This window comes from Nycticebus coucang, chromosome 9, assembly GCF_027406575.1.
Source record: "Nycticebus coucang isolate mNycCou1 chromosome 9, mNycCou1.pri, whole genome shotgun sequence".
Classification (NCBI taxonomy): Eukaryota; Metazoa; Chordata; class Mammalia; order Primates; family Lorisidae; genus Nycticebus; species Nycticebus coucang.
The window spans coordinates 52433662-52439200 of NC_069788.1; the positions used below are offsets into that span (position 1 = coordinate 52433662).

At 40.2% G+C, this 5539-nt stretch overlaps 1 non-coding gene across 1 annotated transcript; it reads right to left on the reverse strand.

Annotated features, from left to right (window-relative positions):
- Positions 1 to 774: 774 nt before the first annotated feature.
- TRNAS-GCU (transfer RNA serine (anticodon GCU)) lies at positions 775 to 856 on the reverse strand. Its single transcript has one exon. It is a non-coding gene; the product is annotated as a tRNA-Ser (tRNA).
- Positions 857 to 5539: the final 4683 nt, after the last annotated feature.

The window sequence follows — 5539 nt, forward strand, 5'->3', positions numbered from 1 at the left end:
CTTGGAGTATAATGTAGCTACTAAAATGATCCTGAAGAAGACTGAGTTTTAAAATGTTTATGAAGTACTGTTAATCAACAAACGTGAATTTTTATGTCTTCGCAGTTGTTATGAGGGCAAGTAAAGTAGGCATGATAATAGCTGAGACTTCAAAAAAAGTGACCATTACAAAAGTAAATTTTTTAATTTGTGATTATCACTTGAAAATAACTTAGGATTTCTTAACTTAAAAAAGAAAAAAAAATACTTGTGACTGTCTCTTCAATGCTACACGTTTCTTCAATTTTGGCCTCTCTATTTGTTCTTGAGGATCTAAGTCATTGAATTTCTGCCTTGCTGTTTTTGTCCTGCTGTGGTTTTTTCTTACCTTATCTTTTCGATGTATTTTACTGCTCACAGTAGTAATGGTTTCTAGTGCAAGGGACTGAATAACCAGACCCGAGTTTCGTCCCCGTTATGGGCAGTTTCCCCTTTCTCCCCTCACTCACCCTTCCTCAGATTCTAAGGCTTTCAGTCATCAGTTAGGCAGCCTACCAGAAGGAACTTCTTTAAATTGATGATATGAACAATATTGACAATCAGTACCCAATAGATCTTAAAGGTGAAAAAACCCAAAATACCATCATCATACTTAGGGAACAGGAAACATTTCAGAATAGGAGAGCAATTTTCTTCTCGCCAAAGAGAGGAGTACAAATTCCAACATAATCGAAAGGAAGCGGACGGACGGTTTGAATTGAGCACTGTTATCTTCCTCTCACTAAAAGTGACCAGCGACGAAGGTGGGATTCGAACCCACGCGTGCAGAGCACAATGGATTAGCAGTCCATCGCCTTAACCACTCGGCCACCTCGTCATTACAGCGTAGGGGTGTGGGAACTCTGCTTCAAAGTTTATGCTCGGGAATCCTTTGGCGGGTCCTTAAAGACATTTAGAATATGCTTTGGAGAATTCTTGGAGACATAGAGATGAGGAGTAGTTTCTGCACGAATGAACAAGAAACTAGAGTGAAAAAACTTCCAGGAAGAAAAAAAATAGGCTTAGCCTTTGCGTGACTCATACAAGTGCTAGAGACATGACAGACACTGGCTGTCACCTAAGCTCTTTCCTCGGTCTCCCTGCTCCGGCGGCAGGAGGCGCATCAGTAGGCGGTAGGTGTGGCCGGTTGGACAAGCACCCTCAGGAGTTCGCCTTCACTCTCCCGCTTCTGGGGAACCTGGTCAGCTCTTCTGTCCTCTCAGCACAGCCAGTCAACTCATCCTGGAGCTCCCAGGGTACAGAATTTCCTAGAATCAGTTCCCTCGGACTCGATCTCAGGGGAGCTGGCCAATCTAGACTCCTGATTCGTGGTTAATAAAACGGTGGAAAGTTAAACAATGGAGCTGAGTAGGGCAGTACTCAATTTCTATTCATTATTGTTGCTTCTTCAATACTATGGGTTGCATCTGCACAGAGAAGAATTCTTAATTTGTAGGGCTGTTGTCTTGGGTCATCAGCATCCGATGAAGAACCATGAATTCTGATTTCCCTCCAATTACCTGTGTTTCTTAGGGCAGTTTAGTAGAGGTGAAGTTTCAATTTCGTTTGAAATTCCAAAGGATGTGGGGATGAAAACACTGAACAAACTTCCCTAGCAAGAAAATGACTGCGGGTGCTGAGGGAAGGGAAAAATATAAGCATTCTGTGAATAAATTCTGTGTATTCCCTGAAAGAAGGAGTGGATAAGAGCAAGTACTTTAGATAGAAGAATCCTGCACAAACTCAAATTTCTTTTTTTTTTTTTTTTTTTTGGTTTTTGGCCGGGGCTAGGTTTGAACCCGCCACCTCCGGCATATGGGACCGGCGCCCTACTCCTTGAGCCACAGGCGCCACCCACAAACTCAAATTTCTTATCTTATCACTCAATAACTATCTGGTCTGGGACAAGTTAATTAACTTCTTTAAGCCTCAATTTTCTCAACTCTACGATTGGTATGCAAATACAGAGGGTGCCAAAAAATGTATACACATTTTAAGAAAAGAAAATAGTATTCAAATTGTAATACTCAAGTCACATTTGACTTCTGCAATTATAAGAGATACAAGGTACAAGATAACAAATATTCTTGGCATATATTGAGTATTACAATTTCAGTACAGTAAAGCACTTAGCACTGGCTTGTGATCAGCATTCAGTGGACTTTAGCTGCGGTTGTTGCTGTTTTTCTGTTCTCTTGTTCATTGTAATATTTTTCAGAACTTAACATAATGCCTTGAACATAAAAAGGTATGCAAAAGTATTTATTTAAGGGATGGTTCTGTCATTATGATAAATTAAGTACTTTTTACTGATATTCTAAAACTAATAAATAGTTAACAATTTTTTATTAGTTTTTTCCTCTTTTTTTCAGGTTGTCAGTTAGTACCTATTACCCTAGCTATTCTTTTTATAATAATTTGCAGTTCCCAGTTTGCTGGATTCTGAAAGACAATTTTTTTTCTTTTTTTCTTGAGACAGAGTCTCACCTTTGTCCCCCTTGGTAAGAGTGCCATGGCGTCATAGCTCACAGCAACCTCAAACTCTTGGGTTCAAGGATTCTTTTGCCTCAGCCTCGAGTAACTGGCACTACAGGTGCCTGCCACAATGCCCTGCTATTTTTATGGGGGTGAGGGGTTCACTCTGGCTTAGGCTGGTCCTGAACCTGTGAGCTCAGGCAATTCAGCAACCTGAACCTCCCAGAGTGCTGAGATTATGGTGAAAAAAACAAACTTACTTGGGATCATATTATTTTTTGTTTTTGTTACTGTTGTGGGATTATTTTTAAGTTAAGAGTAAAAAATTTCCATTGACTGGGGGAGGGGGATTTGAGCTTTAGTGCACATTTGAGTACTTCTTGAATGGGCTAATCAGAAGCTTTCATCTGTCTGATTCCTGATTCTCAACCATGCCTTCAATAAATGGTGTTTCATAATAATAAAGAAAATGTCTATTTCACTATTTCAGGTGCTTTTTTTGCCTTTTGTTGTTGTTGTTTGGTTTTGGTTGAATGAACATGAGTAGAGATTAATTCTGACTAATCAGAGTGAATCACAAATGAATCATAAATGCCTGGGGAAAGATAATGTTGAAAATAAGTCTTGATGAGTGAGTTTTCTAGAAGCGATGGACAGAGGGTGGCCTAAGCTGTGAAAAGAGGCTGAACAGAGGGGAAAAGGTAGGTAGTGTCTAGAAGGGTGGTGAGGAATCACTGTGGCAAGGTAGTTGGACCCCAGGCATGTTAGTGGCTCATCAAGGAACATCCTTAAACCTGAAAATAGATGATAGTCACAAAGATTTCTCCTCTGAAGCCTAAGCCAATCAGTCACAGGTTGAATAACTGAGAAAATGGGAGAAATTCTGCAGGAATGGACACCTGCTGTATTTTCACACCCCCAGTGTCAGGACACTTTACCTTAGGTTGCATTAACATCCTCTTGACTGAAGACCACCTTTTGCTGATTTCTGTGAATTCAAGAGTCACAAAGATTCATCCTTTTCTTTTTCTTTAGAAGAGCCCTGATATTGTAGTGTTTGCTGCATTGATCTGCCTGAATCTTCAAACTCAAATCAACACACTCCCCTGGATCTTGTTTTCCATGCTCAGTCCCTTTCGGACTTTATTATTATTATTTTTTTAATCAAAAAGGATCTAGTTTCTCTTTCCATAAGTTATTTCTCCCTCATGGATTGCTTTTGCCCTTTCTCATTTTAGGTTGGTCAAAGTGAGCTTTTGACCAACTTCTAAGCTTATTTTTAATGTAAAATGTTTTGATCAAAGTCAACCACACATGTTAAAGACTGAACTACTTCAAAAACATATGTGTGCAAAATAGTGGTCCTCTTCCTCCTTTCTTGTTCCTCCTTATGGTGAGGCAAACATTTTCAGCCAGTTGGCCTTTTGTTTGTGCTATTTTTGTTTTTACCAGCTTATTTCCAAATTATCATGCTATGGCACAGATGGCTAGATGTCCATTGGTTTTTCATCCAAGACATGGAAATTTAACTGAGCTCATAGCTACCTTTGCAAAGATTACAACCCACATCCCACAACTTCCTTGACAGTAAATGTGGTCATGTAACCAATTTCTAAATAAGGGCATAAGAAAGAAAGTATATATGTAAAACTTCCAAGTTATGGCCACAAGAGAAAGAGATATCTTCTATGTCTCTCTACTATATTTGCTTTTGGGGATGAAGGAGTCATGAAACAGAGACTGAACTGGGCAACAATGTAGAAAGGAGGCAGCCACAAGACAGAAGAGCAGAAGCAACCCCAGCGTTGATTACATACTCAGACTGTCACTTGAGAAATCAGTAAATTGGTCAGAAAAAGTAATATTAAAATATCCACGCTCTTTGAGATACCAAGATGAGCAAGACAAGATGAACCTCTGTGGTGCCCATGAAGCCAGGAAGAAATTGTGGATGTAGATGGGGTGTTTATTTTCAGCTTTGACCACAACAGGAAAGGAAATTCTGAGAAAATATTTTTCCCCTGCCCTGAGGAAATATTTTAATTTAACTAGCATAAGCCAAGTAACTAAGATGGTATCTTTCTCTCCATTTTTTCTCCACTTCCAAGTTCCAGTGTTAATTCTCATGGGCTTTTTCAATAATTCGGAATTGAAAGCATTTGTTAGGGCAGAGGAGAAAGTACCCTTAAGGTTCCAGAGCCTGAGTTGGGAAAGCCTTTGAGACTCCAATGCTAATGATTGCTCCTCATGATCTCTCTCTCCATTAGAGGCACTTTGACCAGCAATATTCCCAGGAGTCTGTAAGTCAGCCTTGGTGCTATATAATTCCCTGGGAATCCTATACTTAGATGGTAAGATAATTGTATATGCTTAGTTATTTGTAATATTAAATTCCATAGAAATAAAACTCTTTATTTTTCCTTATCCATCACCGCCTCCCTAGCATTCTCCCCTGAGGTGGACATGCAGTATTCATTGATCGTTCATTTGCTGAATGAAGAAAGCAACGTACTCTAACCAGCGAAGGCAGGTCTATGGCGAAACACAGAGACTGACAGAGGCAGGAATCTCACATCCGAAAGCGACAGTCACCGCAGCGGGAGCAGAGGCAACCGCAGCATTTAGGTTTTATTTTCCATTTGTGGTGGGGGTCTATGAGTCAGAGAATGATCACCGAAGCTGGAGTTAAAAAGTAGAAATCAAAACTCTCCTCGGTATGAAATGAAGAAATATAATCAGACAACTGCAGTTCTCGTTTCAACCTTTTGCACTCGGCCAAACTCGCGCACGCACGCCCGGACGCAAGGATGCTCTCACAAGTCGCCCAAGGCTCTCCGTGGCAATTGAGAAGGGATCCGCAGAAGAACTGAAAGGACGACTTTGCAGCCGCGTCAACATTCCTAAGTCTAGCCACACACGAGGTCTGGAATTAAGTACCCGTTGCTTCGAAAACAATTTCATTGTTTATATGATGAAAGTACATCTTTCTGGACATGAAAGGTTCGGAAAATGCTTTTTACTGATATCTTAAGGGCGAAAATGAAGT